At 48.2% G+C, this 15,522-nt stretch overlaps 1 protein-coding gene across 1 annotated transcript in view; it reads left to right on the forward strand.

Moving 5' to 3' along the window:
* NPR1 (natriuretic peptide receptor 1) overlaps positions 1 to 15,522 on the forward strand; it is an 845,985-nt gene that overhangs the window by 87,772 nt on the left and 742,691 nt on the right. The gene's annotated exons all lie outside the window — the stretch shown is intronic.

A 15,522-nucleotide genomic window follows, 5' to 3' on the forward strand; every position in this document is an offset into this window, starting at 1 on the left:
TGGACTGACACCAAATACCAATCCACGCTTTAGCACTTGACTCCCACTGTAGCAAGACAGGGCAGACTAAGGGCCTAATTACGAGTAAGACGATAATTATTGCATTCAGTAAAAATCCAACACCAAAGCATTCGGAATTCAAAGGATCCTATAATTACAGCCTATTTCGACGTCTTGGAGAATAACATGCAGATTCCGGTGCTTATGTAATTAGACAAAATGCTGTCACTCAAAGTGTAATACATCCACTGACTGAAGGGGGCGGTCCCGCGCGCCCATGCGGCAAGCCGTTATAGGCGGAAGCAAACTGTGAATGACACTAGAAGAGACCAATGGATGAAGAGGCCTCCATTGATGTTTGTGAATATATTGCTTTATATGCAATGGTTACTCTGTCTTATGCACGTGTAGGTCATGTTTGTGAATGAATTTGGCCCATTGAATACTCAAGAAAGGCACACCTTCCAGCTTCATAGAAAGGGCCTGTGCTGTGTGCCGCGCATGATGACACTCCATGGGGAGCAGAGAGGACAGCGAGTGGTCAAAGGCTACTGTATGCAGGAATAGGAAACGTTACAATGCAACCCTTTGCAACGCATGCCTTTACAACGCGGTTTTTACATCATAACAGCCATTACAATGCACGATTCTACAACACATGCCATCACAACGTATTTTAGAAACTACACTTATGCATACCATTACAACGCATACCACTACAACACATACCATTACGACGCATAATACTTTTAGGGCAACAGTAGTGTAAGTGTTGGATAGTGTAGGGGTAAAAATTACTATTCCCACTCCAGTGAGTGCAACAGTAGGGTAAGTGTTGCATAGTGTAGGGGTAAAAATTACTATTCCCACTCCAGTGAGTGCAACAGTAGGGTAAGTGTTGCATAGTGTAGGGGTAAAAATTACTATTCCCACTCCAGTGAGTGCAACAGTAGGGTACGTGTTGGATAGTATAGAGGTAAAAATTACTATTCCCACTCCAGTGAGTGCAACAGTAGGGAAGGAATTGGATAGTGTAGGGGTAAAAATTACTATTCCCACTCCAGTGAGTGCAACAGTAGGGTAAGTGTTGGATTGTGTAGGGGTAAAAATTACTATTTCCCATTACTTAACTTGTGATGGCATGCGTTGTAGTGGCATGCGTTGTAATGGCATGAGTTGTAGTGACATGCGTTGTAATGACTGCGTTGTAAAGGTAGTGTGTTGTATAATGACTGCGTTATAATGGTTGTTTCCTGTATGCAGAGGGGAAGTCGAAAATATTTGACAATTAAATTAACATTATCCAGTTTTAAAAATCTATCAAATTGCATCCATATTATAGGTGGATAAGCCCATTGCATTAGAACCGCATCCCCATATCCATCAGGACCACCGCCACGCTGCTCCAATTTAAGAAGGTGTTAAGACTCATCTCTTTAAAGAACTCTACATCACTATGCATTAACCATCCACAACCCACCTTCCTCTCCCGTTACTCATTGTATGTATGCGTCTACCGCACTCCGCTGCCTTTTGGCTGTGTTTGAGCTACTGAATCACAATATACATATATACATACAAACTACCTGCAGATGTTTTTTCTATGTCCACATTTAAGCAGAACTTTATCAGAAATCCAACATTTTCTCTCTTTGATACTTGGAATTCCTGTAACACTCACATCAGAGCTTGTATTGATTGGAGTCTCTTCTACATCCATGATAGACGATCACAAAAAGATGTTATTTATCTCTGTTGGGATCTTTCGTTCATGTGTGACTCAAGACTGGATCAGTCCAGACCCACCCTCTTTCTCTGCTTGGAGAGGGCGTCTGTTGGCAAGGTATATTTTAGAACGTGCCATCTATAGAACGAAAGGGAGTAAAAGAAGGGCAATAGGAATACAAATTTGGGAACCGGTAGAGCGATGGATGGAGGGGGAAGTGGGGCAGTAGCTTATTTATTTATCTTTTTTGAGTCATTATTTGTTGCCCATTCAGTGTATAATTCTGATTGGAAAACTGTTATTTCTCTTTGTCGTGCAATACTTGTTTTATATTTGAAACTTCCTCTGCTGTTTTTCTTTTCTTTTATGTTGTTTTTCTTCAGTACTAAACTTGTTTGTAACCTGATCAACTTGCAATGAAATACAATAAATTTAAAAAAAAAGAAAAAGAAAAAAAAGGGAAAAACAAACTACCTGCAGAGCCTTCTAATCTATATTACAATTTGGGGCATGTGATCTCGGGTCCGACCAATAATTTTGTGAAAATGGCTGCCATGCAGAGACCACTCAAATAATCCTACCTATGGGGCTTCTCACTAAGGTAAAAATAAACACACCAACATGAAACATTCAGGGACCAACCAGATGCAAATCAGCCTCAAACCAACCTAAATTGGGTCCCTCAAGATCAAACTGCTGGACACATGCATAACTCAAATAAGCCTACAAATGGGGCTCCTAACTGAAGTAAAAATAAAACACCGAAATTAAACATCCTCTTTAATCATAACTTGGAGTGCACTTAAGACATCTCACTCAATTGCACTTAAATCTCAGCATTTTCCTGAATGTATATGGAATTAGGAGAAACAAGGAGCAGCTAATGCTATAAGCCAGAGGGCCCTACCTTTCGCTCATCCTTGTGGACACAGATGTAGTGGTGCTTAAAAATAAATCCACAAATGTTGACGCTAGAACCTTTAGGACTCTCCAGATCGAACTGCTGGACACATGCCCACTATGCAAGCAAGCACATGTTAGCCTACAATGAGACTCATTAGTGTGGTGCAGCTTGAGTTCTGTTGCACAGATAGAATGGGACCCACATCTGAGCCTGTGTGTTGCACCAATCACATCATCAAGAAACACACAAGATAATGGAATGCTTGAGGTATTCTAAATCACTGTTAATTACTCTAGGCTGCATTCCATTCCATTGTTTTTTGTTTATTAACCTCTTCCGTGCTCATGACGAACTGAGCTCGTCTTGAGGCACGGTGGCGCTGTTCTCATGACGAGCTGAGCTCATCATGACCCGCGCGGTGCTCACACGCGGAGCTAATTCCCCTGCTGTGCTGAGCGTTCTAAGAAACGGTCCTGGTCGTGACGAGCTCTGCTCGTCCTGAGCACAGTGCCACCGTGACGAGCTGAGTTCATCACGAGCACCGCGGCGCTGCGCACGCCCCCCCTCCCCCCAACACAGCGGGGAATTAGCCCAGCGGAGAAGGGGTTATACCACTACAAATAGGGACTAACTACACATAAATCAGGCTGTCTTGCATTACCCATTAGGGATAATACAGCCAAAACTAACAGAGAAGCACCCCTCTGTCTTCCTGCGCTACATCCTATTTTCCAGGCTCTTCTGAAAGCCCGCCCGTGCACATTGAGCGGTCTGCACGTGCTGGAGCATGCGCAGTGCTTCCAGGCAGACCCGGGGCAGCTCTGCACCTCTGCCGCACGTCCAAAACCTCGTTCACTAATGGCCTTTTTATTCCAGATAAAATGAATTATTCAGGGAAGCCGTAACTTTCAGTTTATTCCAATGTCTGAAATTCTGTATTTAGAAATGAATCTCTGGCAAACCGTCCCAGCGAACATTTCTGGCAGACATGGGCCTTGGAAGTCTTTGCTTGGCTCAGGAATTTCCAATATTTTGTCAATAAAACTGGTTCTCTTTATCCCACCTTGCCTTTCATGGACTCTGAGCTGCATCTCAGCAATGCCTCCTCCAAGCATCAGCTAAAAATATACTGGAAGACAAGGGAGCACCAGCGTTACTGACCTTTATTTCAGTTCGTGGATAGTTTGCCAGGTAGACAAGTTATGTTATGTTATGTTAAAAGAATTTCTACCGCGCACGGTCACCAGTCGGTTTCATGGCGCTCATAGACAAAAGCAGAGAGGGTGAACAGAGCGGATTATTCATAAGCTAGCTGGAAAAGATGCATTTTGAGAAGTTTACGGAAACTAGTGTAACTGGGACAGAGTCGGATAGTAGTGGGAAGGGAGTTCCAAGTTGTGGGGGCAAGAAAGGAGAAGCACGAGCCTCCGTGCTTTTTGCGTTTGAACCTGGGGACGATTAGGAGGTTATGAGTGGAAGACCGGAGATTCTTTGAGGGGACGTAACGCTTAAGACTTAGGGAGGTGAAAGCTGGCGCAAGGGCAAGGAGTGACTTGAAAACAGTGCAGGCCAGTTTGAAAACGCATCGGGAGGCTACTGGGAGCCAATGCAATCTCCTCAACAGGGGCGAGACATGTTGGTGCTTAGGCTGTTGAAAGACCAGTCTGGCCGCCTGGTTTTGCACCAGCTGAAGCCGATGAAGGTGGTAAGCAGGGATCTCCACGTACAAGGAGTTGGCATAGTCAATACGGGAGGTGACAAGGGCCATAATGACAAGTATGAGGGCCTCGGTGGTAAAAAACCTGCGAATTTTGCAGATCCTGCGCAGATGGTAAAAAGCAGGAAGAAGTGATGGCATTGATTTGAGGCCTCATAGATAGGTCACTAGAGATGATAACGCCAAGGCTCTTCACCGTATTGACAGGACAGGGTGGGGGGCCAAGAGAAGGAGGCCAGAAGCTGGAGCTCCAGGGGTTGGAAGACCCTCCTGTCAGTACCAATTCTGTCTTGCTGGGATTGAGCTTCAGCAAGAGCAAAACAAGTTTATTATCAACATGTGATAGCTCTGAGCAGTAGAAATGGTGCCAACATTATCTTTCAGAGTGTCCACAGAAAGGGATCTCTCACACTTCACCTGATTGCTGGAAGGCAGCAGGTCTGTCCGCAAACTTGGTCAGCGGTCAATATATATATATATCTCTCTCTCTCTCTCTCTCTCTCTCTCTCTCAACGGTCACTGCAAAGAGGAACCCATGAACTGGAACAGATTGAAGTCAGGGGGTTGTATATTTACAGTGGCCTTAGTACCCGACACACTATATTCAGACTATGCTGGGTGGGTTGTATATTTTCGTCAGAGTCTGAGGCTCGCGACACCCAATAGGCTGTATTGAGAACTGTCTGATGGGGAGTAGTGTACTTTCATCTGGCCTTCAACACCCAGCGCAATATTCAGTTTGGGTCCGAAGGATCATATTTTCATTTGCATCCAACTCTGAAAACCCAACTTCATAGATTCACCCTGAGTCCGATCCGATCATCAACACCCAACACATACGATTCACTTTGGGATAGAAGGGTCACACTGCATACCCTGACCCCCAAGGGATAACAAAAGATTCACTTTGGGATAGATGGGTCACGCTGCATAGCCTGACCCTCAAGGCATAACACTTTAGATTCACTTTGGGATAGATGGGTCACGCTGCATAGCCTGACCCCCGAGGCATAACGCGCTAGATTCACTTTGGGATAGATGGGTCACACTGCATACCCTGACCCCCAAGGGATAACAAAAGATTCACTTTGGGATAGATGGGTCACGCTGCATAGCCTGACCCCCGAGGCATAACGCGCTAGATTCACTTTGGGATAGATGGGTCACACTGCATACCCTGACCCCCAAGCCATGACGTGCTAGATTCACTTTGGGATACATGGGTCACACTGCATACCCTGACCCCCAAGCCATGACGTGCTAGATTCACTTTGGGATAGATGGGTCACACTGCATACCCTGACCCCCAAGCCATGACGCGCTAGATTCACTTTGGGATAGATGGGTCAGTCTGCATACCCTGACCCCCAAGCCATGACGTGCTAGATTCACTTTGGGATAGATGGGTCACACTGCATACCCTGACCCCCAAGCCATGACGTGCTAGATTCACTTTGGGATAGATGGGTCACACTGCATAGCCTGACCCTCAAGGCATAACACGTTAGATTCAATTTGGGATAGATGGGTCACGCTGCATAGCCTGACCTCCGAGGCATAACGTGCTAGATTCACTTTGGGATACATGGGTCACACTGCATAGCCTGACCCCCGAGGCATAACGCGCTAGATTCACTTTGGGATAGATGGGTCACGCTGCATAGGCTGACCCCCAAGGCATAGCACGTTAGATTAACTTTGGCATAAATGGGGTACACAGCATAGCCTGGCTCCCACGGCATAACACCCTAGATTCACTTTGGGATAGATGGGTCACACTGCATAGCCTGACCCCCAAGGCATAACACGTTAGATTCACTTTGGCATAAATGGGTCACACTGCATAGCCTGGACCCCAAGGCATAACACGCTAGATTCACTTTGGGTTAGATGGGTCACGCTGCATAGCCTGACCCCCGAGGCATATGCGATAGATTTACTTTGGGATAGATGGGTCACACTGCATAGCCTGACCCCCAGACATAACCCACTAGATTTACTTTGGGATAGATGGGTCACACTGCATACCCTGACCCCCAAGGGATAACAAAAGATTCACTTTGGGATAGATGGGTCACACTGCATAGCCTGACCCCCAAGGCATAACACGCTAGATTCAATTTGAGATAGATGGGTCACACTGCATACCCTGACCCCCAAGGCATAACACCCTAGATTCAGTCTGATCCTGAGGGAGTGTCATCGTATTCACATTGAACCTTCAACACCCAGCACCTTCGATTTAGTTTGAGAACTAGGGGTTGTATTTTATTTACATCTGACCATCAACACCCAACAAACTTGATTCAGTCTGAGCCCAAAAAGTTGTATTGTATTTACTTCTATCCCTCCACTATCCTTTTCAATTCAAATAACAGACTAACATGTCCACAGCTCAAATTGATTTCATATTTCCATACCATTTACCCACTACAAAAGCTGACCCCAGTGGTTTGTGTTTACATCTGCCCCTCAACCCCAAACTCACTGAATTCAATCAGAGCTGAATGTTTTGGGGTTACATCTGACCCTCCAACACCTGAAACACTAGACCCAGAATTTTACGGCCTAGTTACATCTGATTCTCACCTCCAACACCGAATTAAGTAGATTCCGTCTGAGCCGATTGCGTTGTGTTTAAATCTGACTCCCAGCACATGAAACACCAGGCTCAGAATCCAACAAGAGTTAACATCAGATGCGCCCCACAACACCCAGCACACTACATTCAAACTGAGCCCAATTGTTTGTGTTTCTGAGCTGAAACACCCCATTCAAAATCCAAGAGCATGTTTACATCAGAGGCCTTCCCGCCAAAACAACCAACACTCAACACTCTGGATTCAATTGGCGTCTAATTGTTTGTGTTCCCCTGTAAAGACTTAACATCAAACGCAATGAAGCCAATATGAGCCCAGTGGGTTGTGATCCTCACCATTCATAGCATTGGATCCCATCTAACTTCAAAGGGTAGGTTGCTTTTTCGTATACTTCAATACAGAGGGGGACCCCACATCGATCTAAGGCAGGTAGACGGGGAAAGAAACATCCAAAGCAGAACGGGTACCTGCCCTATGGATTTGAACAAAAAGGCCTAGGAGAGGTCCAAATATATTACTACAAAGACACCTAAGCCCAGGCAAATTACACCACACAAACAGGTTTATTCATTTAGTATCAAAATTTATTTTTCAGGAATGAATTTATTTAAGGGATTGCTTTTTTTGCTAATACATAAATATGTTTCGAGAATTAACCTACACCGAAATAAATAGACAATATAATAAAAATAAGTAAATGGTGGTTCAGATTCCGCTCTAGCATATCAACAACATTCATACAGCATTCATTCTCCGATCAAACAGCACCAAGCGATGATGGTTGTAGATAACGTGGGGACCGATGGTTCGAGGTCCGGGTAGGTTCTGAGGGTTCCTAAATAGGAAAGAGCGCCTACGCGCGTTTCGGTGTATGGTCCCGTCCGGGACTACACCTTCATCAGGGCACAGTGGAAGGGCGGAAGGGGAACCACAAACGGGTAAGATTTCTGACTCGGGTATGATGAGGCAGAAGGCGTTCTGGTGCAGGTCGAAGGCGTGGAGACCCAGCGATGGCAGGAGGTTCTCTCCTCAGTCGATTCTCAGGAGGTGTGCCCCCGGGAAAGTGCTCAAGCGGGGCGAAGCAGATGGAATCCTGGGGCGAGTGGGATGCGCAGAGACCCTGGGGTGGCAGGGAATACTCTCCTCGGTGGTTTCTCAGGGAGGAGGGAGCGCGCCGCCGACCGGTACAGGGATGAGTAGAAACCCGAAGTGGGATTCAAGGATGGAAATGAGGACCCTCTGTTGAGTTTTGGACAGATGAGGTCCGTCCTGGCATGTTCTTGGCTGCGGGGATCAGCGGAGACATTAAGGTCGCTTCATGACGGGTGTCCCCTGGTCACCGAGACCAGCCGTTTCTTCTTCTGTGGAGTCCGCCGACCGGGACACCCGTCATGAAGCGACCTTAATGTCTCCGCTGATCCCCGCAGCCAAGAACATGCCAGGACGGACCTCATCTGTCCAAAACTCAACAGAGGGTCCTCATTTCCATCCTTGAATCCCACTTCGGGTTTCTACTCATCCCTGTACCGGTCGGCGGCGCGCTCCCTCCTCCCTGAGAAACCACCGAGGAGAGTATTCCCTGCCACCCCAGGGTCTCTGCGCATCCCACTCGCCCCAGGATTCCATCTGCTTCGCCCCGCTTGAGCACTTTCCCGGGGGCACACCTCCTGAGAATCGACTGAGGAGAGAACCTCCTGCCATCGCTGGGTCTCCACGCCTTCGACCTGCACCAGAACGCCTTCTGCCTCATCATACCCGAGTCAGAAATCTTACCCGTTTGTGGTTCCCCTTCCGCCCTTCCACTGTGCCCTGATGAAGGTGTAGTCCCGGACGGGACCATACACCGAAACGCGCGTAGGCGCTCTTTCCTATTTAGGAACCCTCAGAACCTACCCGGACCTCGAACCATCGGTCCCCACGTTATCTACAACCATCATCGCTTGGTGCTGTTTGATCGGAGAATGAATGCTGTATGAATGTTGTTGATATGCTAGAGCGGAATCTGAACCACCATTTACTTATTTTTATTATATTGTCTATTTATTTCGGTGTAGGTTAATTCTCGAAACATATTTATGTATTAGCAAAAAAAGCAATCCCTTAAATAAATTCATTCCTGAAAAATAAATTTTGATACTAAATGAATAAACCTGTTTGTGTGGTGTAATTTGCCTGGGCTTAGGTGTCTTTGTAGTAATATATTTGGACCTCTCCTAGGCCTTTTTGTTCAAATCCATAGGGCAGGTACCCGTTCTGCTTTGGATGCTTTTTCGTATACGCCAATAGCTAATGCACATTAAATTCTTGTGCGCTCCATTCTTGAAGCGGAGTAGGCTTCTAAGGGGAGCTCCTGGTGGATAGGTGCAACACTTTAGGTGTTGGGGGGGGGGGGTGCGGCAAGGCCACTGGAAATGCGTTGAGATATTTTTTAATTTTGCGGGAGCTTGGGAGCTGCAAAAGCCCGTAAAATTTGACACCTACACCGATTGGTTAGAGGGGCAATAACAGGGTGACGTTGACAGCTGGAGGTGAGAGGTCCGCCAGATTTACGGCTGGGTCACCATTGGAGTTGCCCTTTTTACACTCTTTGGCTGCCCTGCAGCTGCCTGCTGGAATCGTGCACTAGCCATCTATTTCACCCGCCGGCCCACAACTGATGTACCACAATGGTGGTTTGTCGTATTTGTCAGGTTGGACTCATAATTGGTCACGATGGATTCTGGATTTAGCTCATTTTCTACCCCAAGCATGGTCAGTGGACTACAGTGATCATGGATGGTTTAGGGGTGGGTGCTTCTGTGACTGTCTTTAGCCCTTCAATGGCACTCCATAGTACTGCCCTGGTGTGGCGGAGTAGATGGTGCTTGCTCCAGAGGAACAAGTTATGACCCGGTTGCCCAGGCCTATCTCACAAAGGCTGCTCGGGGATGATCTGTCGTTAGGGTTGGATTTTGCATGGTGGTTTTGGGTTCAACTTTCTAGTTGGTCTGGGCTCCTTGTTGTTGGGTAGGAAGGGAAATCTTTTCTGAGTTAAATTCAGTCAGGGGCCCCGGAAATTGGGAAACGGGGCGCCGGAAATTATCAGAAGGTGCCTCATTCAGTTCCCTGGTGCTGGAAGGACCTTCTGGGCGGTCAATTCATGACTCTAGAAGGAGAAGAGGTTAGGAGCTTGATGCCAGGGGATCTGTGCAGGTTTTGAATTACTGCTATCAATTATTGTGTTGTTGATAATTTTATATGCAATGTTTATATTTAGTCTGCCATTTGTAATAAATAGGGCCTGAGAAGTGTTTGTTTGTTTAAATCAGTAAGTTGCCTCCCAGGCTAATTTTGTATGACTTTTGGACTGGGAGTTTTTCCTTGATGGGTCTTGTCCTTGTCTCTCCTCAGCCTCCTCAGCGGGTCCCTCGCCTATTTAATCCTGGTTTGATGATATTGTCAGGATGCCGACCGCAAGGCAAATACTCAACAAAATCTCCCTCCTCAGCAATCTCTGCGCTGCTCTTTCCTCTCTGATAAAATACGAGGCTTAAATGTTGGCGTTTATGAGGGCATTGCTCAGAAAATTATCATAATCGGCAGTGAGTAATAACGTCCTAGGGCTGCAGAACAAATTCACATGTCGTTTGCATCGCAGGCATTTTTGTCTCATGAACATGTCATTTCAGCTGCCTGGGGTTTCAGGGAGGTGTGAATTGATGCTGACTGTGGACAGATGCCCCACCCGGTCAGCCCGAGTCTCTGCATTTCTTGCATTCCCCTAGGTTTACTGTTCTGACAGGTGCCTATGCAGAAAAGCAGCCGGCAGTGACGCTTTGTACTACACCCAGCGTTTACTAGGGGGGGGGAGTAGATGAGCAGCTACGTTGGCAACTGTGCAAGCAGTAAACTTGAATTCCAGTGGCAACAGCTATCAAATTGTGAGATCTTTGGCAAAATGTGTTGTCTCTCTGTGCCTTGGAATCTTTTTCTGCTGAGATGGGTAGTATATTGAACATAGACTGTGCTAATATTAATCACAAAGTAAGCATTTACAAAGCCAACAGACCTGGTGGGACCTACTAGCCCTTGACTATGCCAATGCTTTATTTGAATTTTGTAAAACTGTATTGTTGGGGGGGTTATGTGTGTGTGTGTGAGTGTGTGTGTTCGTGCGCGTGCGTGTCCCATTGCCAAAGTAGTCCCCTGCAATAAAGGGAACAACTTTGTGTCTCTTGATAAAGAGCAGCAGCCATCACCTGCAGTAAAGTTAGCCAGTGGCTGAAGTGGGCTGATCCACCCCGTGCTCCATGGTGCACACTGTCTTGGATGAAAGAAATATGTGACTGACACAACAATCGACCAATCGATGAATAGGGCTGGCTGCAAGCCCCTAAAAGTAAGTGTATATGTGTAGAAAGTTGGCATTCTGTTATCAAAAGAAGGGGATGCCGCCCCTTTCTCCCTTGTTATTGGTAGCTAGCTGCCTTCTCCCGCTCATGTCCTATACCCCTTGTCTGATCATATATTGTTTCTCCTTTTCAACCAACGTTTTCTCTCTAACATCTGCCTCTATTTTCAGCGACTAGAGTGGTTCAAAGTGGGCTTTTTCATTTTAATTTTTATATTGACTTTAAATACCAACTATTTAGCCTGTAAATTGGTTGTACAGTGAGATAGTGACATTTTTTCTGTCTCTTTTTAGGGCTCGCTGCCGGTAGCAGCGCGAAGCGCTGCCGCAGCGAGTATTACAGTCACCGTGCTCACAGCCAAGGGAGTACAGAGCTGTGCACGAGCGGCTATTGGCCTGTGCCCGAGCCGATTGTGCTCTGTGAACGTGCATGTCTCCGGAAGACGTGCTGCGCCCGAGCTGGCTCCAGCTTGGTTTTTTTGGATCCATTTCGCGGCCGACGCAACTAAACGCTGACGTCTTGTTAATCGTTCTCATTGCCCCAACCTGCCACTTAACATCCCCGTGCAGTCCCCTACCCCCACCACCACCTCGTAATGTAGAGCACTGGGATTTATTAAGGCAGTCGCACTGCAGGCCCAATAAGTTCTCACCACCTTCTCCGCATCGGAGAGGACGTGGCACCAGCTAAAGAAACAATAGCATAAACTGGAACGGATTTGGTGGTAGATTTCCACATTGCCTTGTGTGCACCGATCGTAAACATGCAGTAAAAATGCTGTGGTTCATTTTCAGGTCTGTAGCCCTTAAATCTTCTTTAGAGAAATTATCCTGCGCCCCACCCTCCATCACTGCTTGTTATTTTTAATCCTTTGGCGCCCTTTGCCGTCACTTTTAATGAGCATTTTCCTGTCTCAGCTCAATGACCAATTCATCAACAGCGCGCTTTATCTTTCACAAACGCTTGCTCGGTAGCCCTCTCTTACCCCACTTCTCCTCTCTCCTTCCAGGCACCTTGTCCCTCCCTCATTGCCCCCCTCTCCTTTCAGGCTTCTCGTTCCACCCTCGCTGCTCCACTCTCTCTCCAGGTTTCTTGTCCTCTCATGCTGCTCTCTTCCTCCTCTAGGCCTCACGTCCCTTCTCTGCTCCTCTCTCTTCCTCCAGGCCTCTCGTCCCTCCCCCTCTCCCTGAAAGTCTCTCGTCCCTCCCTCGTTGCTCTCCTCTCGATCCAGGCTTCTTGTCGCTCACTCGTTGCTCCCTTCTCCCTCCAGGCTTCTCATCCTCCCCTGCTGCTCTCTTCTCACTCCAGGCCTCTTGTCCCCCCTCTGCAGCTCTCCACTCCCTCCAGGCCTCTCGTCCCTCCCGTCTCCCTCCAAGCCGCTGGTCCCTCTCTTGTTGCTTGTCTCTCCCTCCAGGCTTCTCATCCCTCTCTTGTTGCTCCCCTCTCCCTCCAGGCTTCTTGTCCTCCCATGCTGCTTGTCCTCCCATGCTACTCTCTTCTCCCTCCAGGCCTCTCGTCATTTCCTTCTCCCTCCAGGCTTCTCATCCCTCCCTTGTTGCTCCCCTCCCCCTCTGCTTAATTTGAGCCGGTGGTTGCCGCACCCAGGATAATGTGCAGCATGGATAAATACTAATAAGGTCCCAAAGGCGAGACTGATTGCATTGCAAATGCTTGTGTTTGGGCTGTTCCCATTGTTTGAGTTGCTGCTTTTAAGCTTCTCCCACTGTTGATTAATTGTGGTAGACTGTTGCCTTATTTGTTGTTTTTAGGTCTCGCCTGTCAATGCAGCGAGACTATAGGGCTTTAAACAAAGTTTACCTAACTGCGGCGATTTGGTGCTGTGCCCGTGGCTTTTAGGTCAATGCGCTTGCGCATTGACCTAAAATGCGCGTGCACATCACCAAATCGCCGTCTGTTCCCTCAGCCGCATTCCTCCCACACCTTTTGAAGTGAAGCTTAGCTTCACTTCAAAGGCCCCGGCTGCTTCACACCCACATGCCGCTCTACCCGCTCCGCCCCCTCCCCTGCCCGCCGTGTCGCATTTCTCCTCCCCCCTCCCCTTCTCTGCCTTCTCTCCGTCTTGTTTTTTTTTTTACCCGCTCCGCCCCCTCCCCTGCCCGCCGTGTCGCATTTCTCCTCCCCCTCCCCCCTCCCCACAGCAATGCCCTCCGCCGTCTCTCGTGTTTCTTTTGACTCGTTTTCGTTAGGGTTGGTGCTGTCTTTTCATGCTGCTTCACACCACCTTTTGCAACAATACTTGTGTCTTGATTTGGGATTTTATCTTTTTACACCGAGTTGCAATAGGTTCGTGGTGAATTCACATGTTATATTGTTCAGCAAAGTGGATTATTATTATTCCAATCTGTAAAGTTGCAAAACAACCCCCAGTAAGAAACGTGCAACTGTAACTCGGGTCAAGAACTGCATCTCCGTCATTACCGCATGCGTTCATGCTTCACCGTGTCACTGATTAAGGTAAATCAGCAGTTAGCTGTATCTTTGAATTTGGAGCAAAATGTCATTGGCAAACCTCTATTTTTTTTATTAGACTGCATCATCTAAAGAGCTCCTATGCAGAGCGAATAATCATGTTATGCCGCCTCTCCCGATACTAATTTACTGGAAGTTTCTACTAGACAGCTTTGACTATCTATCCCAGCTGATACAATGTCAATCAGAAAACTGAGCGAGTCACGGATTTTAATCATAACTATTTTTATAACCCTTTTAACAAGACACGGTTTTATGGGCAACTCAACATTTCATATAAAAAAATAGGAGAATTAATTCCTGCTGCTTCACACCCTCATCGTCTACACACACACCTACAAGCATTCCTCCAAGTTGTCTCTCTCTTCAATCATGTGTGTTGTATCCTGCACGAGCGCCGCGTCAGCTGTGACCCCGCTCTGTGCATGTGGACGCTGTGAATGTCCCTGCGTGTGCGCTCCACTCGTGTCTTTCTATGCAGGCTGCCTTCTGCTGTGTGCATGCGTCTGCTGTACTCGCAGACTGTATGGGTGCCTATTTGTGACTATGCCCGCAGGTGTGCGCCATGTTTTGTATACTCTAAGTGTGTGTTCTCTAAAGGAATGCATTTACTGTTGTAGGCACAGTTTGTGTGTACATTCACTTCATCATCTGCTATGTAGGTATACCTTATGCACGCTGTGTGCGTGAGCCTTCTGCGATTGCCGTACGTGCAGCCTCCTGTGTGTGTTTGCGCCGTCTGCTCTGTCTGTCTCACCCTCAACCCCTCACCCTCACTCACCCTCAACCCCTCACCCTCACCCTCACTCACCCTCAACCCCTCACCCTCACTCACCCTCAACCCCTCACCCTCACCCTCACTCACCCTCACCCTCACCCTCCCTCAACCCCTCACCCTCACTCACCCTCACCCTCAACCCCTCACCCTCACTCACCCTCACTCACCCTCACCCTCACTCACCCTCAACCCCTCACCCTCAACCCCTCACCCTCACTCACCCTCAACCCCTCACCCTCACTCACCCTCACCCTCACTCACCCTCACCCTCACTCACCCTCAACCCCTCACCCTCACTCACCCTCACCCTCACTCACCCTCAACCCCTCACCCTCACTCACCCTCACCCTCACTCACCCTCAACCCCTCACCCTCACTCACCCTCACCCTCACTCACCCTCACTCACCCTCACCCTCACTCACCCTCACTCACCCTCAACCCCTCACCCTCACTCACCCTCAACCCCTCACCCTCACTCACCCTCACCCTCACTCACCCTCAACCCCAACCCCTCACCCTCACTCACCCTCACTCACCCTCAACCCCTCACCCTCACTCACCCTCACTCACCCTCACCCTCACTCACCCTCACCCTCACTCACCCTCACTCACCCTCACTCACCCTCACTCACCCTCACTCACTCACCCTCACTCACCCTCACCCACCCTCACTCACCCTCACCCACCCTCACCCACCCTCACTCACCCTCACCCACCCTCACTCACCCTCACTCACCCTCACCCTCACTCACCCTCACCCTCACCCTCACTCACCCTCACCCTCACTCACCCTCACCCTCACTCACCCTCACTCACCCTCAACCCCTCACCCTCACTCACCCTCAACCCCTCACCCTCACTCACCCTCAACCCCTCACCCTCACTCACCCTCACCCTCACTCACCCTCAACCCCA

This window comes from Lissotriton helveticus, chromosome 12 (genome assembly GCF_964261635.1).
Source record: "Lissotriton helveticus chromosome 12, aLisHel1.1, whole genome shotgun sequence".
NCBI classification, from domain to species: domain Eukaryota; kingdom Metazoa; phylum Chordata; class Amphibia; order Caudata; family Salamandridae; genus Lissotriton; species Lissotriton helveticus.